The sequence below is a fragment of the Manacus candei genome, unplaced genomic scaffold (assembly GCF_025592945.1).
Source record: "Manacus candei isolate 608988 ecotype Guabito, Panama unplaced genomic scaffold, ASM2559294v1 h1tg000049l, whole genome shotgun sequence".
Taxonomy (NCBI): Eukaryota; Metazoa; Chordata; class Aves; order Passeriformes; family Pipridae; genus Manacus; species Manacus candei.
In genome coordinates, this window is record NW_026138097.1 from 19,855,739 (window position 1) to 19,868,255 (window position 12,517).

Genomic DNA, 12,517 nt, shown 5'->3' on the forward strand with positions numbered 1-12,517 from the left:
GTTGTGCTAAGGCTGGATACTTCTCCCACTCCATCTCTGCCTCCTTTTTCATTCAGATTCACTTGGCTGTGCCTGCGGCTCTCATCTATTGGCACCAGTTCTGCCCAAGTTTCAGATAAAGCAGCACCATTCTTTGCGGTCCTTTTCCTTAAACATTTAATGTCACATCTGTGATTTTTCTAGTTCCATTTTTTTTTGAGACAAGAATATTGAGGTTATCTCAATGATGTTGACAATACCCCACACATGGCAGAGGACAAGAGGATAAAACACTGTGAACACTGCCTCTTCCCCCTTTCCCTTTCTACTTCCTGTAAACATTACTGGAGAAGATTGTACTGCAAAGTCATAAATAAAGTATACTTGTCAGAAGCTATGATCTTAAAATATTCTAACGCTTTGTTTGTGTTCTCTCCATAAATTGTTTATTGGTCAATATGGACAGAATTTGCAAACGTAGCCTCCTTTGAAATTTGCTGATATTATCTCCATTCTAAATACTTTCATGTAGTATTAAGTTTTAAAAAACCCCCACTTTCTACCCTTTTTTCATTGATGAGAAGTTTTCTAATGCTGAACATTCAATTATGCATCATTACTTTACCCTGTGTTTCTCATCCTTAAGAAGATGGTTAGCATAAAAGGAAAACTGTGTGACTGTCACTAAAGTTACTATTGGAGGTAGGGTTACACAGTGGGAGTATGCTTTTTGACTGGTCTTAATCCGTACAGCAAAACAAATCAGAAAAGAAAAATTTCATATAAAATACATCTCTTAATTTGTATTCTACCTCACTACGTCACGTAAATATTCTTCAGCTAACAGACTGATGTTGTGAAATGGTACCCTGATGAGTAAATTATCACAGAAAGAAGTTCATCAAAGCAATGATTTCAGACACGTGTCTGAATAGCCCATGAGCATACAGAACGGAAGACATCTCTTTAACCAGAGAAGCCACCAATCTTTAACAAAGAAAACAGACTTTCTTCTAACTCTCCTGGAGCCTGGCAGTGCAGAGGGTCTTCCAATAATACAATTATCCTCCATAGGATGATATTTTAAATCAGAAGTTATGTGGTTCAGTCTCCTCTAGATTGTTCCTAAAGAGGCCAAAGAAAGACCAATAGACATAAAAATGCCTTTAAATAATGGTTGATAGATTGGGTATTTACAGCCAGTAAGTCAAATATGTTATGCCATTTGGTAATCGCCTCTTTAATAAATAACTTGTTAAGTTCCTGGAGAAAAGAAGGTAATTCATCTCAGAATAAAAACAGTTTTGGTCCACCAACTCTTTGAGGACAATTTGGTAGGTAAATGTAACTACATGGGGAATTTAGATGCTCAGTGGTCATTAAAAATAATGGGAACTTAAGTGTCCAGATCCTATAGTAGTTTCAAAACTCTTATCCATTTACTGCTGGGACAATTACTTTCTGCCCACTGCAGAGGTATTAACACTGAAACACTCAGAAACAAGAAAGAGAACAAATTGCATAAAACCCCAGTGTCAAATGGTTATCTATGAGCATTTTACTGGTGTTTTACTAAACTGACACATGAAGAAGAAAACAGAACACCTTATAATTTATTTTTGATACTATAATTATTGATGTTTCAACAAAACAAGGGCTTCATAGTCAAAGGGTTGATTTGCAATAGGATTAAAGTGGCAACAGATTTTAGTCAGAATGCATTTTTTGAGGTTAGGAATTTGTAGTAAAAAATTAACACCTACATGCCACACATTATTATAAATGTTTGTTATGCATAAATGCTTATACAGCCCAGTAAGGGATTACAGAGGGTGTAATGGAGCATTTTCTCCCAAAGGTGAGAAACAAATGAATGAGATGGAGATAGTTAATAGTAGTAGGGAAAAGTTATTAGCTATACTCAGTATCACTACTGTTAGCTATTCATTGCCTCACTAATAGTCACATATTTAGCAGGTTGTAACACAAATTAGTCTTTAATGGGAGTTCCTTCCATTGCCCAACAGGATAGCAAGCAAGAAGGCACTTAAAGAGCTACAATGGGGTAAACAGGCAAGGGAAACAGAGAGGCAGAAGCTGACAGCTCATTGTTGACCTGCTTTTTTTTTTCTTTTTTTTTTTGGCCATTATCTCTCATTTGAATCCAGCATCCAGTTTCTTCGTCCTGCACTTCATGCTGAGTTGTACCATGGGCAACAGTCAGCACTGGCCCACCTAATAGAGTGGGCCATGTTTTACACAGTGCCCTTAGTGGTGGAGCTGAACTCACCCTAACGAGGATTTAGCCGTTTCCAAGACTATACTACATAAAAAAGGTTTAGCCATGATTCAGTCCAACATTTTTGTACAATAGTTCCATTTGGTATATAGCCCTAGTATCTACAACACATTGCTGATAGACGCCTTCCTCTTGGCATATTGATCAGCTATAACCTGAAACCACATGCAAATCTAGGAATCTGATTTTTTTTTACAACCCCCTCCAACGTCCTCTACTCATCCCAGAGACTTACTGTGGTATCCAGATCCTGTTATTCCAATCTCTGTTACCACAGACTCCTCTGCTTTCTGCCATGCTTATTTACAACCCTGTGGAGCGGTATATTTGCCTTCTTTTCGTATTAGTCTGTTTCCAAGACAGAGCCAAATTCTACACTTGCTACCAATCAGACCTGTCTTTTTTTGTCTCTTATTTTATGAAGACATTTGTCATTTCTTTCTGTCTGCTTCACTATATAAATCCTCTGGTTTCTTGCCCTCCTGCAGCTTCTTCCTCTGTTCAGTCTCGGCAAGGTTTTGTTGCTATTATCATCATTTTCTCTCAGCATGCTCTCTGTCCTCTCGAAGGCTGGTTTGACAGATCCTCTCCTGTCATCTGTTTGAAGGTTGATTTCAGCTCTTCCTTACAGCACTGTGCCTATGTGCCTCCTCCGCTGCAAATGTTTAGTGTGGAGTTTGTTCCACCAGATCAGCTTCTCATGGCTCTTTCTCCTGAGGAGGGTCACCAGAATGTACAAGGCTGTGGGCCACAGTGCTAGTCTGATAATATCAATAGTTGACTGCTACCTTTCCAGTAGGCCTGGTAGCTCTCCCCCTTGTCATTACCAAGGACATGCACTAGTCATTTGACAGGATCTCCACTGGGTGTCCAGAAAAGATGTTTAGGCTTGCTATCAGAATAAATTAACCAGTTTGTGCTCGCTCCTCCTTGCCGTAGAGAGACGATCATGAGGAGCAGGCACTCCTAATTGTTTGCATGGTGACTGTACATTTCCATATCACTTTCTGAAGGAGACAGTTCACTCAGGAGATAAGCCACTAGTTGATTTATGCATGCAGCCCTCTTCTGACACTGAAAGAAACTGAGTGTCCAACTAAAATAGACACCACTGATACACAGTTTTCCCATACCTCCCTTTCTGGGAAGGCATTTGTCTGCCCTTCACAAGTCCTTGATGAGGACTGCTGATTTCCTCCTTATTTCTCTACTCTTCTTTAAAAACACATTTTTGTTCTGAAACCTTTATATATTATACCTACAGGTCAAGCAATACCTAATATTTACTTGAACAGTTAATGTCCTCCAGATTATGCATGGATTGGAGGATACTTGGGGCAAAACTTCAAATTTTATTTGAAGAGAAACACTTCTTTTCATTAAGGAAGCTCCCTCTTGGAGAAGTAAGTCCCCTAATTCTCAGAGAGTGTCATCAGAATTTCATCTGTTAAAGCACTTCTATCCTCTTCAAAAGTATCTTAAAATTAAAAAAAAAGACTAATTTCAGCAATAGGCTAAGCACACAGAAAGTACTTCATAATCTGGTGAAGTAGCTATATTATTCTTAAGAGACTTGCCAACTAGTGATCTACTACTGCTATTTTAATTTATGTAACATCATGATCGCAACTCTAAATTAAACTCATACAGGCAAAAAAATTTATAGTTCAGCCTTTGCCTCAATCCTTAACTTTCTTTGCTGTAACAAAGTGACATATTGCAAGGGCTCTTAGCAGTGTCTCACAATACCTAGGCACATACAAAGGTTAATTACTCCATTGGGTTTGCATGACAAGGTTTTGGTAGTGGGGGGGGGGTACAGGGATGCTTTATGTGAGAAGCTGTTAGAAGCTTCCCCCATGTCTGAGAGAGCCAATGCCAGCCAGCTCCAGGATGGCCCCACGGCTGGCCAAGGCTGAGCCCATCGGCAATGATGGCAGCACCTCTGTGATAACATATTTAAGAACAGGAGAAAAAACTCTGTGCAGCAGCAGTCAGAGAGGAGAGGGAGAATATGTGAGAGAAATAACCCTACTAACACCAAGATCAGTGAGGAACGGGGGGAGGAAGTGCTCCAAGCACCAGAGCAGAGATTCCTCCTAGCCTGTGGTGAAGACCATGGTGAAACAGGCTGTCCCCCTGCAGCCTGTGGAGATCCATGGCGGAGCAGACATCCACCCACAACCCCTGGAAGACCCCATATCAAAGCAAGTGGATGCCTGAAGGAGGCTGTGACCTCAATAGGAAGCCCACCCTGGGGCAGACTCCTGTCAGAACCTACTGACTTGTGGAGAGAGGAGCCCATGCTGAAGGCAGCCCATGGTGGCAGGACTTTTGGTGTGGCAGGGCACCCACACTGGAGCAGTTTGTGAAGAACTGCAGCCCACATAGGAGAAGTTTGTGGAGGACTGCCTCCTGTGGGAGTGACTCCATGCTGGAGCAGGGGAAGAGTGTGAGGATTCCTCCTCCTGAGGAGGAAGGAGAGACAGAGACAATGTGTGATGAACTGTTTCCCATCCCCTTATGCCACTGGGAGGTAGAGAAACTGGGAGGTTCAATCTGGGGAGAAGTGCTGTGTAATAAACTAATTTTCCTAAGTCAAGTCTGTTGTGATGGTAATTGGTGAGTGATACCCCCTGTCTTTACCTTGACCTGTATTTTCATTGTATTTTCTCTTCCCTGTTCAGCTGAGGGGAGGGATAGAGTGGCTTTGATGGGCACCTGGGTCCAGCTAGGGTCAACACACCACAATTACAATTACTGATTTTTTACCTTTGATTTACTAAAAGGAATCACGTAGAAGAATTAAGCCCTGGTGTGGTCTCAACTTGAAAACCTTTAGCACCTCTTGGGCTATGCTGTCAAGGGCTGCATAGTTCAGCAGGGCAAACCCTCCACTATTCAGTGAGTGCTTACTCCATTGGGTATCTACACAAAAGCATGAAGGGCATCAGCCCTTCTGAAAAAAGTATAATAATATACAGAAAGGTCTTACTGAGAAACAAATTCACATGTTCTTCCCAGGGGCCCCATGGCACCCTAGCCAGCTCTATTCTTACCCTCTTTGGTGAGGACATGGACGTAAACTAATGGCATGGGCCCACAAGAGCATCTCAATGCTGTCACTTCGAGAAAAACCAGGAGGTGACACAAAGGCAAAAAGGAGAAAATCAAGAGGGAAATTGAGAAGACAGTCCTGTAACCCAAACACTTCCATGTTTCTCTGACTCCAGCTTAAGCTTGTACTGGTTATGGTTTAGAGTATGAACCCTTGCATGCTCAGGCTTTTGAAGAGCTGTTACAAAAACCATCTCAGACAAACACTTTAAACATACAGAATACATTTGGTAGTGTACCTTGAATTTATTTCTTAGCATATGAATTATACTTATGCTTTTCAAAGCAAAAGAAGTAATTTAAAAATTATTAGAACCTCCCGTGACTGCATGAAATGCTGTTTTCATCCATTCAGTCTTCCAGTGAGGACCCCATTCAACTCTTTCATGACAGTTATGGTTTTTCAAGTCTGCAAAAACTCTTCAAATGGGGGTTCTATCTTTTGGAATGCCATCATGACACAGTTGGTAGTGTTGTAGCTGGTGAATTTTAAGTGTTTAGCTTGCAGATGAAATGTATGTAAGTATGTTAAAAATTCCTCTGAAAAAAGTAGGTCTTATACATGTGTTGCTGTCAGTTTTCATAGTTCTATGCTTTTTTTAATTACCCAAGGCATTCTGATTACAGAGCTACAAAGTAATCTACTTAAAGCTGGGTTTTACAGTGATCTAATGGGTACAAAAACCATATGGAATTAGAAAACATTTACTTCTCTTCCCCTTCTCCTTATATTGCCAAATATATTTAATCAAACTTGTTTTAAAAACAAATATTCCCAGGGTAAGGACTTTCATATCAACTTCTGGTTGTTTCTGTTGAGTTATAAACCTCTGGCAATTTTTTTCCTACTGAAATGTAAATGATGACATATCGTTAACTAGGAGCATCGCACCACTAAAATACTAAGACGTTTCTTGCTTGCCTCAAACTTCCCCTTCTGTAAGTGCAATGCCTTAGAGGCAGCAGTGTTTAAACAGTACAAAGTACTCTACTAGCACCAGCCTGAATCTTTATTTAGGAGAACAAGCTCCACATTCTTCCCTGCTAACACAGTATATGGGCATGTTCGGCTACTCCATAAAACACGCTCATACACTATTACTGTCTAAACCAAGGTACAATACTGACATGACAGATTCATGTTCCCAGCTGTGACATAAGGGCTCTTTGACAATACCACAGTGAAAGCCCTATTAAGAAAACATGTGCCGGACAGTGCATCTGATGTAGTTAAATGCTATAAAAGATTTTCCAGGTGTTAATGAGCTACATGAGTAGAATGAAAATGAGATGGACCCATGTGCCTGGAAATTCTCAAGAAGCAGGACTCAGGCTCTCAGAGAGATGGACAAACAGTGCTTTATAACCACCACCAGCCATGCTCTGCACCTGACTACACGAGGTGATGAGCAACCCTGACTATTCACTGGGGAAACTGTTCATTGAGGGTCATTTTCATGGGAAAAGACAGACTTTCATGTCTTCCTGCAGTTTACTACATCCTTTTTACTTTGCTCTGTTTGTGAAAAAGCTCTAGCTATTTTCCTCTTTTTAAGCATTTTTTTATCCTAAAGAGAAGGAAAACATTTTGCCTGTTACTTCATTTCTTTTTCTTAGTTTTATGAGGGATTCGTCTTGACCCAGTACAGATAAGAAACTGTCATTTAACTCATGTCAAAGTATCACTACTTAAAGTTTAAGATTTTAAAGGACAGAAATACAATCTATTGCACACTTTGAAACAGCACTGATTGAAATTTTTCAAGGCAATGGTAGAGGTTTAAGGCATATTCCTTTAAGATAGTATAAAATCTTACGTATGGACTGCCCTGAGAATTTCAACCACTGATACTTCAGAGTATGTCCATGTTATTTTGTACATCAGCTACCTACAGGAGAATTGTTTATTCATATAATCTGTTGACTTTATAGAATATTGTTTTATTTCTTTAGCATGTATGAATTCTATGGTTACTGTCCTTGAGGAGATAAGTTTTGTTTTATCTACATGTGACATGTACAGTGAGGGAAGGCTGCAATGCAGATTTTCACATGCTATTGTGACGACAATTTCAGTCTTACTCCTGGCATGCGACTGTATCTAGGAAAAAAAAAGATAATTTTGTCTCCATGCTAATTTCAGCCTGATTTTTCTTGAAGGGGAAGCTTCCATTAATACAAGAACCAATGGAGTCTCTCTTCTCAGAAGTTAATTTAGAACCACCTATTTTATTTCCCACAGACAAGTGAGTACTATTTTATCTTTCATTTCCAATCTAAATCTCAAGTCATCTACCCACTCTTCCAGTATCCCAAGAGAGTTACTTAAATTAACTCGTAGAACTAAATTTTCTTAAAGGCGTAAGAAGAAGGAGGAGAGAATAAGCAAAACCAGTCTAATAACACATTGATACAGATGCTCGAAATTCATGTCTTAAGGGTTAAAATTCCTCTGGCTTGCCAGGTGTTCTGTGCAAATGCTGCATTCATACAATGTAGTATCTGACCATTTAACTATATGTCAAACAATCTCTGCTATGGCAACCAGATGTAGACATTGCCATGGAATGAAATTATCATTTTATTAATTACCCTTTAATTAGTTGATACAGCAGAGAACATGCAGTAATTTAGTCATAATTGGCCTGACTGAGACTCAATACTTAAAGGAATGGAATCTGTTTGTGAGACTACTTGTTATGAATAACAATTATATCTGTGACAATGCAATTTTATTATGAAGATGTACTATGCATTTCAAACAACTTTTAGGTATAAGACAGTATCCAAGATTTAACTATAATTTGATGGAAAACATTTTCCTTCACTAAAAGTGTATAATCCTCTGTGTATTTTGCAAAACATGTTATAACAATGCAAGAATGTCCTCTTACCTAACTTACTGTGATGACCAAAGTGTGTTTTCAATCCATTTTATTACCATTCAATCCATTTATTAGAAATGAGGAGCCACTTGCACTTCAGACTCCTCTCAAAATCTTTTTATTGCTCTTCAAATTATTTTACAGTTTAACATGGCATTTGTGCAAGGGGTACACTATGCAAATGTTTAGAAACATTCCCTGATAGAACATTGCAAGCAGAAACTTGAGCAGAGTATCTTACATGATCATTTGTTGCTACACTTTTTGGATTTCTGTAAGAAGAGTAGAACATTCTTAGGTTTCTCAGAGTACATTGGTGCAAGTAAAGTTACCAACATCCCTCAATAGACTGTACCAGTAAGTAAATGTCTTGAAGACATTCTTTCAATACAGCTTGCTATTAAATCAGAAATACTCTTCACAGACAGAATACTGAGTATCACTGTAGTAGGGGAAAGCACATTAAACAGCTTAATAAAAATGCTTGTAAAGCAGATCTTACCGTTGGCCCTTTCATGCCCAGTTCTTAAGAGATGTTTTTACCATCACTTTTGACAAAATTCTGGAGCTGTCATTCTGTCCTTGTTCTTCTAAACTCTGTGACCTCAGCAAAGACAGCAGTGTTTTATAGTAGTTGTGGAATGTTAGAAGGACAACATGCTTCATGTTTTCTCCACTTGTTTTTCCACAGAAATCTCAGAAAATGCAGGTCAAAACCTTCAACAAATGCAGCTTCAACAAAATATAACAAGTTGCTTTGCTTTTCAGAGTCAAATAAAACTTCCCCCTTTTTTTTTTTTCTGTGATGTGTAGCTCCTAGATTTCTCCATGTGCAGTGACAGAAATTATATTTAACTGAATTAATTTTAAAATCTTGCCCAATTCCAGTATGTTTATTTATATATTTATGATGAATGGGCAGGCTACATAGCTGTCTCCCAGTCAAATAAGTCTTTCACATACCTATTCTAAAGTCAAGGAAGTTATACAAAGGATGAGTTTTTTCCTTTACAATTTGACTATGAGCAATTTTTTTACTTTGCTTAAATGACTATGGACTGCTTTTAAAGTTTTTTTTTTTTATTATTTTATTTTTAAACATAACATCTTTCTATCCTTTTTAAGAGTTAATTTACAATAATTCTTCTTTAGTGAGAATGTATGTGTGTATATGTATATATGTATGGAAAAACATACTATATAAGAAAGTAAAACATTTTTTGCCTAGGGTGCCATCTTCCAGTTAATATCAGAAAGTCATATTCTATCACTTGTAAGTGCATCTTACTCAACAACTTATCACCACCTCCAGTACGAAAAGCACACAGGTTGTAACTTCCTGCTGTGTCACAGGGAATAGCTAACACAGCATAACAAGAGATCATTTCATTAGATTGCCACAAGAGTCACTGCTGCAAGAAACTTGAGTGGAATGAGAACACAATCACAGTGTTAAGAACTCAAAACAGTTTACCATTAAAGCCTTGTGTGCCTGCTTGAGAAATGTCTTAGAGCAGCACAAAAGCTGGCACCATTAGCTTTCATCCCTGCTGAGCTGGCAATAAAGTGCACACATAAGTAAAATGCATTAATTGGTATTAGTCAATCTAGTTAAGATGTTCATTCTCCAGGCATCTTCAGATTTCATTTCCATAAAATAGGATTTCTTTAAGTCTCATAACTTGATTTGGTCCAGCCCAAAATGATGTTGACGCAGCGGCAGCAAAAGCACAATTACACCCCAGCTTTACAAAGGTGTCGTCTATCTAAATATACCGGGACCCACGTGCTCCCAGTCTCACACACACACACAAAAGCAACCCACATTAAAAAAAACAAAAACAAAAACCTGCAGAATAGGAAAAAGTGATACATTTTCCGATCATTTTCCTACTGCTATTCTTCCTCCCTTTCCCCCGTATTTTTCCTACTGTGCACGACTGATTACTGCACTTTAAGATCAGAATGAACAATTAACTGCCTAATTATTCCAGTCACACCATGCCACAATGAAATCTTTATTCAGTGTTTACAGCAATCTTTGGCAGAGACTGTCTTGCTGTTTTTAAACCAAGAAGAACTGCTCCCTTTGGCTCCCTTCAGCATCAGCTGCCTGGGTTTCAGAGCTGGATGCCAATAATCAGCCTCCTCTTTTTCTTCCAAAGTAGCTATTTTTTTTTTAAGGGTGAAAAGACCTATTCTCATCAACTCCCCATATATTCTGCCTGATTTATGTCCCAGCCACTGGGTCTCTTCCTTCCGTATCTTTTAACATGTACCATTTACCCCGCACCCCTCCGCGCCGCTCCCGCAGCGCCCGCCGAGCCCCGAAGCCCCCGGACACCCCCCGGAGTGGGGGGGGCCGCTTCTTCCTCGGGAACCACGGCGAGGGGGCGTGGGGGGATAGTTTCCATCTCCTGCTGCATAGCATCCACACATGCACAGCTTTTTCCATAGGGTTTTCTCGTTCTGCGGAAATCCCCGAGGCTGATCCCCGGCTTCTCCGCCCCAGGAAAGTTGGAGGGAGCCGCTCCGTGCCCCGGGCGTCTCCTTCTGCCCCCTCTCTGTCTCTCCGACCTGCTCCCGGTTCCCGACGGGCAGCCGCGCCGCCGGGACGCTCCGTGCCCTTCTCTGCCCGGCCCTGCCCGGCTCTGCCCGGCTCTGCCCGCCTGGCAGTGCACCTGCAGACAGCGGGGGAAGACTGTCCCAGGCAAACTCCAGAGCGACCCGGTGTGGGCTCGCTCCGTTCCCTACCGCCTCCTCCTCGCCCTCTGACTGTGGTTGGACAGCTAGGGAGTCGGGGAAAGGAGAAAAAAAAAATAATAAAAGGAACAACTAAAATTTAAAAAAAAAAATAAAAAATCCAAAACCCTCAGAAGAAAAAGAAGAAAAAGTAAAGGAGAAAAAAGAAATAAAAAAAAAAAGAAAGAGAAAAGGAATGGGGAAAAAGAAGAAAGAAATAAAAGAAACAAAAATAAAGAGAAAAGAAAAAAGCGAGGGAAAAGAGAGGAAGATGAAAAAAAAAAACCAGAAGGAAAAGTCCGCGAGGGAGAGGTCCGGTTACCTTGCAGCGTGGAGGACCTCCCGGCTGCCTTCCTGGCGACGGGACTTCCCTCCTCCGCCGGGTGCGCTCCTCACATCACCGCGCCCCCTGTTCCGCTGCCGCGGAGGGAGCTGCCGCTCGCTCCTGCCTCTGGCTGCGGAGGGAGGCTGGGCTGGGGGGGCTGCGCGGGGCTGTGCGGTAGAGGAGGAGGAGAAGGAGAAGGAGGAGGAGGGAGCCCCGAGGCCACTCCGCTCCCCCGAGCTGCTCTCGCTGGCAGTGGCCGCCTCTGCCCCTGGCTCGGCTGCCCGTGGTTATCGCGGCGGGTCCGACGCTACTGCGGGGACTTGCGAGAGGCGATTGGTGCCGGGGAGCTGCGCCCTCCTGCGCCGCCCCCCCTCCCGCCCTCCTTCTCGGGGAACCCCCCCTCCCCAGCTGTTGCCCCGGGGTCCCACGCAGCTCCCCGGCTGTGGAAGAGCAGCCCCGTGTCTCCCTTCTGCGGGGCTGGTTACATCCGGGGAGGATCATCAGACGGGCTGCCAGAGAGTGGGCTGCTGAGGTAGACCAAAAGTCACACCAGAGGGACCAAGCATTCATTTAAGAAAAAAGGGTACGGAGATGAAAGCTGAATTTCTTTAGCAGGCTCGATTTTAGTTAATAAACATCCTGAGACTAATGTCAGAACTACTTCTAAGAGGCCAAACAGTACAGTTTCCTGAAGGATTTGTGTAAGACTTTGGAAAAACAACCAAACAATAAAGGGGTTTTACATCCACTTCTAAAGATCATTTTAGTGTTCATAAAAGCTGCCAGGCTTGCTGAAATATTCCCCATCCACAGAACAACAGCAGCAAAGGCAGTGGCAGGACGAGGCATCCTTTCTGCCTACCAGGTCTCTGAATCTTGACCTGAAGCAACTGGGAGGGCAGGTATTTCTTATGCTGTCCCTGCGCTAGCCTTCATCTTTCTGCACAGACTGGAAAGGCAGAAAGCTTGTACCAACTTTGATGATGTGTATGTCTGAAAAAGATAGGGAAACTTGTCCACTTGGGTGTGAGAAGGTTATTACCTCTCTAATAGCTCCCTGTAGTAATAACTCCATTTCGCTGCTAGCACAGAGCCCATTCCCGATCTCAGTTAAATTGGTAAATCTCGAGCAACTTCACTAAGCTCAGAGCAGAACTGTGCCCCAGCAGT

The 12,517-nt window shown here is 41.5% G+C and overlaps 1 protein-coding gene across 1 annotated transcript in view; it reads right to left on the reverse strand.

The window, feature by feature from the left end:
- Positions 1-11,647, reverse strand: part of CDH20 (cadherin 20) — a 120,921-nt gene extending 109,274 nt beyond the window's left edge. Inside the window, exon 1 of the mRNA XM_051799384.1 lies at positions 11,345-11,647. The gene's annotated coding sequence lies outside the window, so the exon portion shown is untranslated. The remainder of the gene's footprint in view (positions 1-11,344) is intronic.
- Positions 11,648-12,517: the final 870 nt, after the last annotated feature.